We start from the raw sequence: 16,988 nt of genomic DNA, 5'->3' as shown, positions 1-16,988 counted from the left end.
GAGCCTGGGTTTGGTTGAAGGTGGCAGTGCTGTTTGGGCTGAGAAAGCCATGCGTAAGTAAGGTAAAGGAGGTTATTGGGTTGGTGCAGGGAGGGAAGCAGTGAGACCTGGCATTAGGGGAGTGTCTCTGGGACGCTAGAGATCACTGTCTAGCCTCCTGGAGGTGTCGTGGGACCAACTAGACGAAACACTGGTGAAAGGAGGTTCCCACCCGATGACCCCAAAGACATGCTAGTTATCACTACTCATTGGTTTGTATAGTTAAGCCTTGCCATATTAGCTCATCATAGGGCTTAGGTTTTTCACTGAGTGTTGATCCTTTCTCTAGAGCACAAACTTCTTGTGTTTATTTGAACCCACCCTGCCCAGCAGCGGTACCGTGGCGAACGGTCCCTAACTGCGGGGAGAACAGAGCAGGCTTCACAGGAGGTCCGCTGCTTTTCCCGGTCCCTCGTCTCCGCTACACTTTGACTTATTTCCACCCAGCCGACAGCCTGGCCGTGGAGAATGGTCCCTAACTGCGGGGAGAACGGAGTAGGCTTCCCCTGCCGACAGTGGGATTTATATTCATTGTGCCGACAGAGGCTTGGAAAACCACCCATAACCGTGTCACACGGGGAAGAGGGAAGGCGGCTGGAGTTCCTCCATCATTTGCGGTTAGATTATCATATTTTTTTATTGACAAAAATATAGGCTGCTTCGGCTGTTTTTTTATGCGCACATGTGCCCCATATTTTTTACAGTTCGCACACACCTATTTTTAGTCGCAAATGCGAGTGAAACGCTCACACTGTCGAGCCCTGATGAGATAGTTTCCCCAGTGACATTTTTTTTTCTTGGCCTCCCATTCCTGCTCGGCTAGCATTTGGGGATTTTAATAATGCACTATTATCTCATCTGCTCTCTGACAGCTGCAGGTATGTTATGTGAGAGGAGTCTTTCACCCTGACCAATCCTTCACACTAGTAAAAGTAACCAATAATATAATAATAATAATAATACCACCCTGTAAAATACTCTGTTACAAGTAAAATTCCTGCATTTAAAATTGTACTTAAGTAAAAGTATGTAAGTAAAAGTATTGTAAAAATGTCCCCTGTGACTGTTGTAGTTAAGTACTAGCCTATATATGATCTCAATAGATTATGTTGAAAAACAAAAAGCAATCAAGCAGACAAAGCAGGTTTTTTCTTTTGTAGGTGGTTGAGGTGGAGCTGATTTTAAACTATTAATGATGTTCGGATAACAAATGAAAAGCTTTGCTTGGGTTCGGCCCACTTGACAAGCTGTTGTGTTGTGCTATGGCCTATTCAAGTGCTGGAATTTGTCTTTTACGTGACAACGCCTGAATGCAACACAGGCTCCGCTCCAACTGAGTGCCTTGCTGCGCTGCTGTGTGAGCGGCGTGTTTGACTGTGCGTAACAGCAGTCTTTTGATGGTCATTTACACACTGTCCATAACCATAACTGCATCGGGCTCGGGTCAGGTTCGGACGACGTGTGCACATTGGGGCAGAACACTGCCGTGTGCGATACAGAGAGCAGAGGAGAACTGTAAACACACTACCATGTAGAGACAGAAATGACATGCCGTGGTGTAAATAAGATAAATAACATAAGGCTATTTAGTTTGTTTAATAAAAGGACAAGGTATAGACCTGTTCTATAGGAAAGGTAACCTTAAATGTCTTCTGTTGTGATCTGGTGCTGTATAGAAAATACAATTAAATAAAATCAACTTGACCCTCAAGTGGGGGCGGGGAGTGGGGGCGGGGAGTGGGGGGTGCCGTTGGGCGGCGAGGCACCCCCCTAATATAATGATAAGGGAAACACTACTTCGTGAATTTGTTATTATGACTTGACTCGATTTGCTTGACCTATAGCAAGGACTTGACTTGACTTGCTTGATTCTCACCACAGTGACTTGGGACTTGGTTGAGACTTAAAGGGTATGACTTGAGACTTGCTTATGTGTGACTTAGTCCCACCTCTGCATTCTTGGTCATTATTTGTCTAAAAACAAATGTTAAGCATCATGTAAATATCAGATAAAACATCATCAAATTATGTAATGTATGTAGCTATAATAATATTGATTATAAATATCAATTTTGATATTGGGGCTGCACAATATATTATTTTATCGTCAACTTGTGCAATAAACAAACATTAGGTTTCATTCATGAAAAGTTAGTAAATCTGTGTGTAGATTTGCACATAAAAGCCTATGCTACTAAAAACCTACTCTGGATTCAGGAACACCACGGGAAACTAAGATTTGATCGTAAAGTGACAGCGCGCTCTCGGTAATAAGCAATTAGCATAAATCCCCATAGAAAGAACGTGTAATCTATTGAGTCGATTTACATAGATAATTCACAATCATGAACCTAATCTGGATCTTAAACCTGCTAACTGCCAACTAATTTAACTAAATGTGTTATATTTTTAATATTTTGTCATGTTTAGATTACGTGTTTCAAAGGCATCTGTGTATTGTGTACATAACAGAGCGCAATACGAGTTAAAATTGTAATTTCCAATAGTGACAAGCAATATTTATGTGCTTTACTAAATTTACACAAGCACTACGAGTGGTCAGGAGCAGGAGTAGATTTTGTTAGTAGCTACGAAAAGATCGGAGCTACTAAAATATTGATGAATGCGGACATGCACGTAAATTTCCGTCTGCAAACAGTTTACACACAAATTCCTTCTGCTCACGATTCATGAATGAGACCCAATGAACATAACAATTAACGCAAATTCAGCAAATCCTGCCAATCCCTGTGAATTCTGCGCGACCCTGCAATTTATTTATCTTTTCAATTATTGCAACTTTACCACAAATTTGACAATTTAAAACAGGTAAAATTTCAATTTCTTATAGAGCTGTGCACATCAAATCAATTTGCTCAGCCCCTAAATGCCCCACTCTCTTACTCGCTCTGTTCATCAGGAGACTACTGCTGCTGGAGTGTGAGCTCTGTGCCTGGGAGAGAGTCACAAACACACAGTGACAGGGCTAACTGTTAGCATCACAAGGTTTCAATGTACGTGGGAGATCAGCTCGGTGTTTGCTGGTAGCTGCTGCTGTGTTAGCTCATGCTAACCAGGCAGAGAGGGCAGTAGGAGAGCAGCTCACGGAGACAAAGCAGCAGAAATGCAGAACTTAAATGTCTGTTTATTTATCGCAAACTTGTGATTTTGTTATCGCAATACTGAACATTGTTATCACATATCACATTGTGGAGGTGAGCATGGTTGGCACTGAGGTGTGGGGATGACTCGTGAGATCAGTGCCGGGTCAGTTGATTAGCACAGCTGGTGCTCGTTGTCTAATCATACTCACTTTAAATGCAGTAGCACGCTGGACCTCGGATGCCTGCCACATACCAGAGACAGACAGCCACACCAGCTGTCGAGCTTCATTTGCTGTATGAGGAATGTTATCGTCTGCTGAATTATGCTGGAAGTTTTGGAGCAACTGGAACTTGTGTGGTGGGAAAGCTGGGCAACCAGAGGTGCACAGTGAAGAGTTGTGTATTTGTGTAAAAGCGTCACACTCACAATAAAAGAACTTTGTTTGTGAGTGGACTTTTGTGCTGAGAGAACTCACAGCACCAGCAAAATCTACTACATGCATATTTTTTCTCAGCCCTAATTGCTGTCAGCCTTAAAAATCTAGCACCAGTTGGACTCCCAGTTAAGATCTGAATGACTATTGTGATAAACAACTAATGTTTGAGTCGTTTATCAAGCAAAACTGTGACACATAACAGTAGTTCAGCTTCTCAAATGTGATGATATGCAGGTTTTTTCCATCTAACATCATTGCTAAGTGAATACCATTGTGTTTTATTAGTCAAACAAGATGTTTGGGCCCTCTATTCACTGAAAATGAAAATAATCATAAGTTGCAGCTCTAATTCCAAGGGCGCGCACACACACAGGTTTTATTACATCACTGACTTGTATGGATTTGTTGTTTCTTTGACAGCAGGATGATTGATTTTCAACAAAGACGGAGGATTCAGACCACTTTAGTTCACCCTGAGGACGATGAGAGAGCTTCCATTATTTTACTTTCCTCTTGTTAAACTAGTGCTATTGAAAAATCCAAAGTTACTGCTTAAATGTATGATTGCTCAAATAAAAGCCTGCTGTAAATGCGATGAAGACATCAGCTGTTGGTCGTCGTTCAGTGGATCCTGCCTCTATCCCCACTCCTGCACAGACATCCCACACAGTTATCAGCCACTATGAATAATCTATTCAGAGCACTCTACCAGTGTGATAATATGTTGGAGGGAGCTGCCAGTTAATGATACACTTGTGATTCTGTGTATAAAAGGTTTACAGATGCTGGAAAAATGCCTATTCCAAGAACACCATTTGGTAATCTCAATTTCTTTTTCTTTCCAGTTCATATGTCCATGAACACAGTTTCATATATTCCTGTAGATGTACAGTACGTACAATACATGCATGACATTGAGGCATTCATAACGACAAAATATATGCTACTCGATACAATGGAGCCCCTCAAACTGTGGATCCTGGCTTTGTTTCTTTCAAAAACTGCTTCCTTTAACAACGAACTCCAAGGAACAGCATTGAGAAACACGACTGCAGGTTACGCAACTCTCTCTCTGGGTTCACCATGGGGTTTGTTTTCATGTACAGCACAGGAGACTCATTTCCCGCACCTTGAACATTATGTGCTTTTATTCAATCGTCTAATAGTTATGTTACTGTGTTTTAGAGCTGCTTTAACTGATTTTGTGGCCACCTGGGGGCCAACACAACATTTGCATATCACCACCATTTACGCTATTATGGTGAACATGTTGGCGAACAGTTTATTTACACATCCAGCAGAGAAACATTATCATTTGCTTGGGAGTTGTGTATCTGTCACCTGGCAAAGTTTACGTCCAATATTCACTCTCTTTAAAAGGTATACAATGCAGGAATTGTCAGTTACTGCTACATTATCACCAGCCAAAGTGAAAGTGAAAGCTAGGGATGCACCGATTTTGAAATTCTATGCAGATATAGATACCAATGCTTAAAATAACACAATAAAAATTGTATTTCACAAGATTACATCGAATGTTATAATTTACCTTCGCTCAGTACTCACTTTTACTGAATAGAAGTTCATGGCATCATAATGTAACTAAGCGTAACCTCTGTGAGCTGTTAGTTGCGGCCAAAAGTTGCGAACAGCTAACCGTAACTAGCTCTCCTCCCACCAAATTTTAACACGGATATGTCGTTCACAATTAAATCTTATCAGAGAAACAATAGGGTACGTCCCCTGATGCGATGACAATGAGTTTACTACATCCTTTCGTCCCGACAGTGTCCAAGGAAGATCTCTGTTCATCTCAAACACGTTTGGGAAACCAGCTGCTGTCATCAGTCATTGTATTTTTCCTGTACCTTCTCATTAATCTAAGTTTGCAACCATTAGCCTCAAGTCCCAGAACTGATGGGATACAATAGAAAAACATCAGCCACTGCCATCAGTGAATGTCATCTTATTTGCCGAAGGGCTGATGGCAGTCAATAAGGCAAATTTCGGCAAATACGATATTCAGCTGAGAAATTGTTGCATACCTAGGGAAAACCAAGCCCAGATTCACTCGTTTTGGAACAAGCTTTGTCCGCTTGGCATTTCACCTTGCTAGTTTTGTGTTTTTTCAGAGCTATGTCCGCAATTTTTCTTGCTTCCTGTTGGATGTGTCGATCAACACCTTTTTATAAAGTCCCGACCTCAGCTGCCTGCTCTGCCCATAAACATCTCAAACAAAGCAAAACAAGAAGAAAATACAGGCAGAGGGCAGAGTCTCTGCAGATAAACCCACCACCATACAGTGATGACTAAGAGGGATTACTTTTGTATGAGTCTATACACTGTTTTTCAGGAAGTCTTTCAAAGTATATCTTTAAGCTCTGTTCTTTGTTACCACCAGCTCCTTTAGCTGCTCAGTGCCACGCTGTATTTTCAACACCTGATTCTGCAGTTTTCTTCATTTCCTAGTTTTTAAATAGCAGTTTTGAAGGTGAATTGAGTGTTTTTTTAGGACACTTTGAAAGGCATTGGTTTTAATATTAATGCTTTGTCAAATTATTGCTCAAGTCATTCTCCACATTTTCCATCTGTCAATGTTAAACGTTTGACTTTTCACCAATCTGACTTGTTGAAACTGTGCATCTCTAATGGCCTCTGTTTCACCTAAAACCTTTTCTCTCAGACAAAATACAGCTCCAGACTGCTGTGATTTTTTTTCCTGCTTTTGATTTAACAAGCTGAGAACCACTTAGTCATCAAGCTTAAAGCGGCTGCTTATGTCTTTAATGAGCTGAGTTCATGCCAATTATGTAAGCATCAGAAGCGGAGAACAAAGCAGATAAATCTGACGCGTGCAGGCTTTATTCAGATTAAAGGCAATAATACGACCTTGAAAGGCTTCTATTTCAGTGTTTATCCCCTTACATTTTATAGTTTCTTAATAATCTGATGACTTGAAAAGTTTCTTCTTTTTTTTTTCAAACAATGCCGGCATCTTTCTGTCAGCTAGAATCACTGTTCATTACAGCTACCATATCTTTCTGTCAGCTAGAATCACTGTTCATTACAGCTACCATACGGAGACGGAGCACATTTATGCAGCCTAACAAAGTGCTTTTCTCTTTCATGTCTAAGAATCTAACAAACAAAGAAGATTATGCAGCATGTATACCATCTAAAGCCTCAAAAGGCATTTTGTTCCCACTTAAAATACAACCTGCTGCAAAATGTCTGCAGCTTCTTTGGCTTTTATTTGACAATTCTGGGAGAAACAAAAATGAGGGATATTCAAATTAGGGCTGCAGGATGTGAGAAAAGTATGAAGTTGTTAAATATCACAATAATGGTATTATTTGCAAATAATAAACTGATATTAAAGTGTACTCGGTCCTGCCTTTCTGCTGCTTTCAGAATACTGTTAAAATACTACAAATAAAAAACAAAAATGAAAGGAAATTACTCCTAACATATTTTTATTGAACAAACTGAACATTTAACTGCAACAAAAGCCACCAATGAAGAAATGGTCACACTTTAAAGTGCAGCTTTCTACTAATAGTCTCTTTCAAATAACTCAAATAATCCCTAAGTGCAATATCGCAGTCTTTTACGATGTGTTTATTTCACAAGTTGACATTGTGACAACAATTGAAAAGTAAAAAAATAAAAAATAAAAACAATATATTATAAAGGGCTACCATTCAAACAAATTCTTTTTTTTATTTGAGCCAGTTAAATTATATCTTATGACCCCAAAGGTTTTCCAGATAGCCGCATTAAAATATTGGATATGTTTGGACAGGAGATTGGAGCTGTGGAGGAGCGAGGGTTGGATCTGACTCACTGACTGTAGCAATACCTCGCAGACACCCTGTCAATCAAGCTGCCCCACCCTTAAAAATGCATAACTTGGGCCCTAATAAAATGTAAATAAGTTAAAAAAAAAAAAAAATCACCCCCCACACAGTTTATATGAATGTTAAAATGAGCTATAGAAACCAGTTTTTGTATCAGACTGTAAACATGTTTATTTCTGCTGTAAAGCTAGGGCATTTTAACATGGGGGACTGTGGAAAACTGTAGTTTTTGGTACTAGAACACTAGCTTCATTTTTCAGCCTCAGAGATTGCCGCTTGGGTTTGGAGGAGGAGGAGACTATGGATGCGCGCAATTAGACATTTAAACGATTAAACGTCCACCCCCTCGCTAGTCAGCACCAGAAATATTAGTCGATTAAACCGATTAGCGTTTCATTCACGTACAAGGACGCTTAACTGTCATGCAGCCGCCCCCCACTAGTGGGTGCTCCAGAGCCGTCAGACAGCAGTCCCCCCCCATGCGGTAATGCTCTAGTAAACTTGAGTTTTAAAATAGCACGGTGGGAAATCGGAGAGATGTCCTCTCGCCAAACCAGCGCACTTTGGCAGTACTTTGATCTAGAAAATGAAAACAATGTAGCATGTAGGCTGTGTCAGAAAATAAACTGTCATATAATCACTCAACTGGAGCAATGTGCAACCACATTCAACTCAAGCATTTGGATCTTAACCTGCACAGAACGACTGCTGCTGCTACTGGCGGTGCTAGCCAAACTCAGCCCAAATTGACATTGTTCACCCAGAGAAGCTGTGATCCCGCCCGGTCTGAGAAGATAAAGCAGCTCATCACGGCAATGACCTGGCAAGATATGCTTCCACTTAACTTTGTTGACGGTAAAAGTTTCAGGAAGTTAATGCAATTTGTGGAGTCTGAATGTTCATGTTCACATTCATACCGCACAGCACACAGTGTCTCGTACTTCAGTGGCATTTAATATTATCTAACATATATATTAACATCTGACATAGTTGTTGAGGATTGTTATTAAAGGCTCCATAGGGCTCTTAATGCACACAATATTTTTTGGGACAGTGTTTCAAATACTTAACAATAAATTGTGCTAAATGTTGACTGTTTTCTGAGTGTTTTTCTCTTTTTAGACTAGTTGGCTAGTCTTAATTAAATTTTTCGTTTGGTCGACAGGGAAATCAGTCGCCAGGAACTTCCCTAGTGGAGACCTCTGCAGATAATTCAGCTCCTGAGGTCTTTATGAAGCAGGGTTTGGGGTTCGCAAGTTAAGGGGATAAACCACAGGAGTAACTTACGATAAATTCTCTAAACCCCCTGGTGGCTACTATTTTCATCCGGCTGGACACTGAATGTTCTTGTGGAAAACACTGAACCTAAGAGGTGCTATGTGTCAATTTACAAAACAGATAATTTCTTTCACTTCATGTTTACCAAGTTATAAAGTTGTAAGTGGGTAAAAAACTTCTAAATTTAAGTGGTATACATACGGCTCAAGACTTATTGCTCTCTGCAAGCAAGTTTCTGGAGGACATCCTCACATTAACGTCAATTCAATCAATACTTTCCATTTAGACAATGAATAGATCTACGTAATTGAACCTCCGGGGTCCAGTCAGAGCGACTAAATCATTTATCTAAATGGTTAAACAGCTCACTGATACCTGTTGTAATTTTGTGAACTGCTGCAGCGAGCTGAAAACATTAGGAGCTGGAAATGAAAGACTGCATTGATGTCTGTCGAAAAGACTCTGTCAGTGTTTTCCATTGAATTTCTGCTCACAGCAAATGGGCTAATATTAGCCAGTCAATGTACCGTGAAAAATTGCATGAATATAAATAACTGTTTTATTGAAATGATGTATTCCTCAAACATCTGTGCACGATACGTTCTGCACAAACATTTTTTCCAGCACCAAAACCAGCTGAGAGGATTTTCTGATGTTCACATTATCCTCAAACAAACACAAGACAAGAGATTTACAACACTGTCAGACACCATCTCTACAAATCATGTACAATTTCAGTAACAAGGTGACATTTCCATTTTGTCTGCATCATTTGAAAGGAACAACATGGAGATTTAACAGGAGTAACTGCAGTAGTAGTAGTAGCTGTATTTGTAGTAAAGATACTGTGATGTTAACATAAAGACAACGCATTTTCTTTTTCACTTTTCTTACAGAAGAAACAGATGTCACACTTCATCCTTTTCCTATCGCACCTGCAGCTTATGACTTTCTTTCAATTGCTCTTCTCTTGTCAACCACACCGGGTGTCTAAATGCAGCAATTAGACAAAGCCAGTTACATCCCACAGCTCCATATCAGGCAAAACTTTTCTCATCTGATCACTTCTGTGTTTCTGAATTGCACTTTTAGGTGTCATAGAAACTGAGGACGTGTATTTAGACACAATTGAATAGATCCTATTTAAAATCCTTCTATTTAATGTTTTTGTCCTTCTCACTGTTTTTATCCACAGCCGCTTGAGAAAGGTGATGCAGGCCTGTTTTAGTCACTTCACAGAGAAATGTTTAACATCTCAGAGGAATGGAACAAACCCTAATTCAGATGTGTTGGAGCCAAAGCAACCAGACGTTAAGCTTTGATGTTGCACACTCCATCTGAATAGTTTACAGGGAATCCCATCAAGAATTACAGCAATATGACGAGGCGGTAACCTTGTGAGATTACCGTAGATTCTCATTCTGGTTGGGAATGCCTGCAAGACATTTCCACCCGCAGAACCTGGTGCTTACTCAGCTTTGTGGTGAGTTAAAAGGAACTTAAAAATGAAAAACTTCTTCACAAAATGGAGAAAAAAAAACTGTTAAATGTCACACAACAGGTGGGTTCCTTTTCATCCACCTCCACCTGCGTTTATCATTGATCTAGTGGGGAACAATGATACTGCATACTGATGAGATTTTAATAAAAAATAACCCAAAGCCTTTTACAGCCACTTTTCAAAGAATGAAAACATCAAACAACACGTCGTTTAACCCACTTTCCAACAGAGAAAAACATAAGATTATAAGAACACTGTCTAGTTTTATCTCCTATCTTACAAAGTATCATTTTAAAAAGCCATGATACCAACACCAGCAACCTTACAATGATAGTAATACCAATAGTCTGTTACCGCTTATGCTGTTGGGGGTCGCAGGGAGCCTGGAGCCTATCCCAGTTAACATTGGGCGAGAGGCAGGGTACACCCTGGACAGGACGCCAGACAGGGCTGACACATAGAGACAGACAACCATTCACGCTCACATTCACATGCAAATTCCACACAGAAGGGCTCCCCTACCGCAGGATTTGAACCCCCCGACCCGGGTTCAAACCAGGAACAAGGTGACAATGCTAACCACTGCTGCAACGTGCCACCATTTGAACAACTCTTTTTAAAAAAATAAAATACTAAGTAGGAGAAGATGTCAAATGCAAGGGGTGCAATAAAAGATTTTAATAGGCCATGGAAATTTCAAAATAAAAGTTTAGCTTAAAGATCATCATATGGATCAATGTCTTTGCATTGATGATGTAACATTATTGATTACTGAATTGATACATGATCCACATCAAAGGATGCTTTTGTAGTATTTCAAATGGTTGGCTCTTATTGTAGATATATTACTGTTTATATTTCACTTGTGGGTGAATAAAAATCATTCTCAAAGATTGAAATTGTGAATATGTTTTAGGAATAATCCCTACAAGTGAAACAATTCCTAAGAGATGCCACAGGTGTGTAGCATACCCATACTTTCGAACATTATGGTGGCAGCTTGGCACGCTGAACTGTCAACTTCGCAAATACGCCACACTCATTTTCGTCACTCCATGGACTGTATGGGTCGTAACTGCTGTGGTAGTGGGCCGATCACACATTTAATTAAACTGAAGAACACCTACGATGATTGGTTGCAAGGAAAACCACACAAATAATATTTTATCTCTAGATCTTGGTACAAAAAAAAGGATCAAATGCAGGTATCATTTGACTAGAGAAGTTTCAATATTACTCGGCACTGGCTTATTAAATATGTGATACCTTAAAATGTATCAAGCACAGATACCCAGCCCTACACATTACATTAGTATTGACATATGTCTATACTCTGTCTTGCCTCTGTATGCATACTGCATCCGTCCTCGGGACAGCCAGTTTTTATCATACACAGTGCAGCATGCTGCAGACATATCGCCCTGTTCTCAATAACAGCATACTAGAAACAAGCAGTACATAGAGACAAGGATGTATTATGTTGTGCAATGCCCGTGTCCTTGCCTGGCTATTAGAAATCTGTGCTTTCATTAAAAAGCAGATAACAAGCAAAAACATGTTTTTACTTATTTTTCTTTGTACAACCTGGACAACACATTTGCCTGTGTGAAGGCATACAATATGCAGGTCTGTTACCATCTCATTTGTCTCAGCTGACAATCTGACACCCTGTCACCTTTACTTAAAATAATGGTTCCAACAACTACACTTAATGACCATTTAAGATGCTAGCAGATACAACATCCAGATATCACTGTTTACAAGTACATTTCATAAAGCACGTCCATTTACAGTGGGTGCACAAAATCAGTTTGAACCCAAGTGTAGCACAAATTTTGGTAACCCTGTGAATTACAAGCCAGAGAATTATACACTCTGGTATGCTGTAATACAGTGATACTGCCCAAGCCCACATTTTCCAAGCTTGTCTGAAAATTTGAATCAGCAACCCCGTCATTCCTTTTCTAACTTTTAGGGCCCCACAGCGGAGCTTCAGTGAATATGGAAGAGGAAGTTCTTTATTAATCCTTTTTGTTAAACAGCAAATTTGATATTAAAAAACACTTTTGCATATTTTTCATTTGAAAATATTAAATGGTTGCCTTCTAATAGCGCTGGGGAACACATTGGGGATTGTTTCACACCGCAACAAGCAGGAATTAATGGGCCAGTAGCATAAACTAATAAAGGGAATGTTTATCTTCCAAAGGACATGTGTCATTTGAATTGAGGCACAACTAAATATGGCTCGAATTTGAGGACAAAGCGAAGGAAACTGCTGCAGGACTCACTGTTTTAGTTAGCTCATTAATTGGGTGGCAATTATGGAAACAAATCCTTCAGGCTGTTCTGTTTTCTGCAGCTGTACTGAATACTGTATATACTTCTCTTGGATCCATTAGCGATAGTCTCTTCAGTCCAGTTTTAAAAAATGTAAGAGACGCTCCGAGCTTGAAGGCAAATGTCCTGAGATCACTGAAAATGCAGTTCATTAAAACAGTGTTTCTTTTTCAGATACACAATACTTCTTCATGGTGTCAATGCATACATAATAAGTTTGTGAGAAACACTACAAAGTACACTTTCTGAAAGCAAAATCAGAAGTAAAGACATCCAACACATAGATAGTGCAGTAATTGTCATTGTTGTTTTTCACTCCTTATACATAAAAGCACTTATTTCTGAAGGATTTTTCCGAAATGTCTCCCAAACCAGCTTAAAGATGAAAGGAAAACACTAATGTTTGTCACTACAGTGTAATATCCTACATACTTCTGACATCCTCCATGTTATATTTTCCACCGCATGAGGATGCCTTTGTAATGTAGAGGAGAGTGTAAAGTTGTTTCTGTCGTATTTCATGACACACTGTTGTTCTTCAAAGCAACAAATGGAACAATTTTGTGACGGCTCTCAGATGTGCATCAGGGGCCGAGGATGAAAGCGTAAAGATGGCTTCATTGAAAATATAAGAAAGCAAAGTTATAAATAAATCTGTATTCATATACAGTTTCTTCTCTCCTGATTTTAGCAACCAATTGCTCCAGCAATACTGGGATGGTACAGAATGTGTTCATTTTGTCTGTAAAAGCTTATTTTAATGAAACTGAGTGTAAAAACTGTGATTTTATACTATTTGGATGCACTTAAGAATTCAACATATTTTATTATAATTATTCTAATTATTATATTATATATAATTATTATTATTGATTATAATCAATGTATCATATATCAGAAAGACTATGGAGGAATTAATCTACAGGCACATCCACACAATCACCCTTGGATGCATGAGACACAAACACACTCTGCTAAATTACACATCAGTGCTCTGCACTTGTACATGTGGTGTATTTCTCTTTATTTACTCCTCCAGCAATAGTATATGTGCTCATATATTTATTCAATAACATGTAGGCCTATGTATGTATTTAAATGGTACATACATTAGCTTAACTGATTAGTTTATTGATCGATTAGTCGACTGCCAAGCAATTAATCAGCAACACTTTTGATAATTGTCACAGTACTCCTAGACGCTACGCCAGTAATCGAATAATCATTTGCCTTTTTTTTTTTTTTCAAAAAAACACCCAAAATGTACTGTTTGCACTTTCAAGTGTAAATATTTGCTAGTCTTCCTCTCTAAAATAATAGTAATGATGATTTTATTAAGGACCCAGAGAAAGGTCCAGAGCGTACCACAGAGAAACAGACTATGTACGTCTATGTACAAAAACACGATATAATAAATACAACAAAAATATTAATATATATGAAAGACAAGAAATAACCAACACTACATTGCAAGTTCATATAAAAAGACAAAATTCAATAACCTGCACCCACAAACAAGCTGGAGAGCCAGTGGTCCCACAGTCTGGATGAAAACTTGACTGAGCTCAGCTCAGGGTTGGCCAAGGCCTGGATGATACTATTTTCTGAGACCTGCACACATATCGATATATGAGTTTCCGTATAAAAGCAGGGCAGGTATGCATACCAACATTTACAAACATTTGGCTGGCACTACAACATCATAGAAGTTTAAGAAGCAGTCTGATGCCATCATAATAGGCCACATTAAATCTTTGCATGTTGCTCTTTCTTAAGGAGCACCACAAGTTGGCACTAAAACGGGGTACAAAATGCTCTAAAAAGAACTATCTTCACGTTAACTGAACTTCTAGCTTGTGCATACAACTTGTGCCACTGTCTGTGAATATCTTTATTAGCAGATAAATCATTGACAATATAATGGCCGAGATATTTAATCTCATCACACACTTTAAGAGCAACACCAGATACAAAGAATTCAGGATACTTATTTTCTGTCCTCTTTACTTCTGACAATCATAATATTGCTCTTATTGGCATTATATTTGATGTCAAAATCAGCACCATAGTCAGAGCAAATCTTCAACAGCTGCTGTAGGCCAGCACTATACAGGCAGGAGATTACAAAATAATCTGCAGTAATTAACAGACAAAACAAGCCAACTGCATATCCCAACTTGGGCCCTGGGAGATCATGCTGAGCATGTGTCATTATTTCCTGACAGGTCATAGACCCAACAATTAACTGACTGTCTGAGAAAATAATCAGCAGATTATTCTATCATGAAAATGATCATTAAATTCAGCCCTTCACCGAACACTGCAAAGTTTTTCAGAAAAATAAGAGGATATAGAATATATACAGAGGATTAAACTATAAGAGGATATTTCTATTTCTTTCTCTTATTCATGGGAATATAATTCGATGAAATGTGGGACGTTAACTGCACTTAGATGATCAAACCTCACATGAAGTGGATTTATTGAGAATGCAGAGTATTGTGTTGATATTTGGCATGAGTCTCTCTCCCCTCTCATCACTCCCCACATGCACCAAGCTTTGCATATCCATAATAAACTTCCAGTCAGTAGTGCCTTAGATACAATACTGCATTAAATATGGCAGAGTTTGTGTGACGGGCACACATATCTAAACATCGCATCCCACCTGATATGCAGCACCAAGCCATGAAGCAGATAACTGTTAACAGTATCTCAATATTCACAGCTTGCAGCAGATAGTCTTATGAAATGTTATGAAGCGATGATAAGCTGCAGATGACCATCAGCACATGACTTTCAGATCAAGGCTGGCAAAGAGTGAAGCTGAATGTATCAGCAGTCTACACTATAAAACAGGAGCACAGTGGTTGAGAGGTGATTATGAAGAAGAGTAAATCAACCCACTGAAAAGAAGTGAAATGTTTCCTCCAATTCTTAGCTGCACAGGAAGCGTGTGGGGGAAAAAAACTGTGCACCTATCCAAAAGAGGAGGAAATGATTATATATCAATAGGCTGTGTGCAAGACAACAACAATGTTTACATCCTTGGAGCCAACCCTCAGTGTTTCCTCCACTGCAGCAAGAAACCAAACAAAAACAACAACAAACAGAGGGACTACTGTAACAAAACATATCCAGCCCAAAACACTCCTGATACTGACATCAGCATAATGAAAGCATGATAATGGATATGCCAAACAACAACCATATGAAAAGTAAGCTCAGCACAATTCACACTTAGCACCAACATAGCAGGAAACAGTTGAAATTAGCAGCCAGCATATGGTAACACATTGTCCATAAAACATCAACACACAACACACAACTGATTAAAACAAACAGCGGCAACGTTAGCACAGTAATTTAGCTTACTTTGAGATGGGAAGTTCACTCTTGACCTTGGTAACACTGGCTTACAGTCCATAAAAGCCCCTTAAGTGGTTAGAAAAAGAGTTAAACAGTAAAGTTAGCTGCTTTGTCGTGTTGCTCAGCAACGAATTAGAGCTCACGTGACATCAAATATACACGCTTACCTTGCTGAGGTGTTGTTTGTGCACTTTGCTGAGTAGTTATGTGGTTTAAAAGTTGTAGACAGCAGAGGGAATCACCCGTTTTTGACGTGAAGTGAAAGTGTGAGGCCCAAAGGTAATTATGAAGTGCTACGGATGCTGCAGCGGACCAAAATAGCGGGCAAGGCCTTGACATCTTTCTGCAAAGGGTGAGTTGAATTTATGTTAAACTGTGTCACGTGTCTGCACTCAAAGAGCTCGGCAACATATTAATGATATGTGATATCCCAATATGCGACTATATCCTCTTAGATTTTGGATATTGTAATATTTTTTCATAAATTGTCCATTCCTGGTTTTAAAGGCTGCATTACAGTAAAGTGATGTGATTTTCTGGTTTTGAAGTTTTATTATTTGCCCACTTAGTCATTAGACCCACATTACTGATGATAACTGTGTAAATATTTTTTCAAAAGCACCAATAGTCAACATTTAGTCAAAAATATCATAATATTAGCCTATATTTTCTCCATGTCACCCGGCTGATGAAGAGTGTAGGTCACAAGTTTACCATACATCGATGCTTTGGACAATGATAAGATGTTTGCTGATATCACAAAGTCTGCCATGATACCATTTCAGTTTAATTCAATTCAAGCGCCTGGATCAATATGAGACAATATCAGTAAATATGCTCACTGTCTTTTTCTCAGCTTCTTCCCATTATCTGCCTGGCGCCAGGCCCTAAGCATTGTTTGAATGTTTAGGAAGGAGATTCACTTGGACAGAAATAATGACACACACGCCATGGGAATTTCAAAAAAGAGGTGTATCCTATAGATGGCAATATGTATTGAGGTTTTCACTTTGCATCCATGAAGTTAGATTGTTGATTATTAAATGGATATAATTCTTGATTA

The sequence above is a fragment of the Epinephelus moara genome, chromosome 18 (genome assembly GCF_006386435.1).
Source record: "Epinephelus moara isolate mb chromosome 18, YSFRI_EMoa_1.0, whole genome shotgun sequence".
NCBI classification, from domain to species: Eukaryota; Metazoa; Chordata; class Actinopteri; order Perciformes; family Serranidae; genus Epinephelus; species Epinephelus moara.
This window is presented reverse-complemented; position numbering follows the sequence as displayed.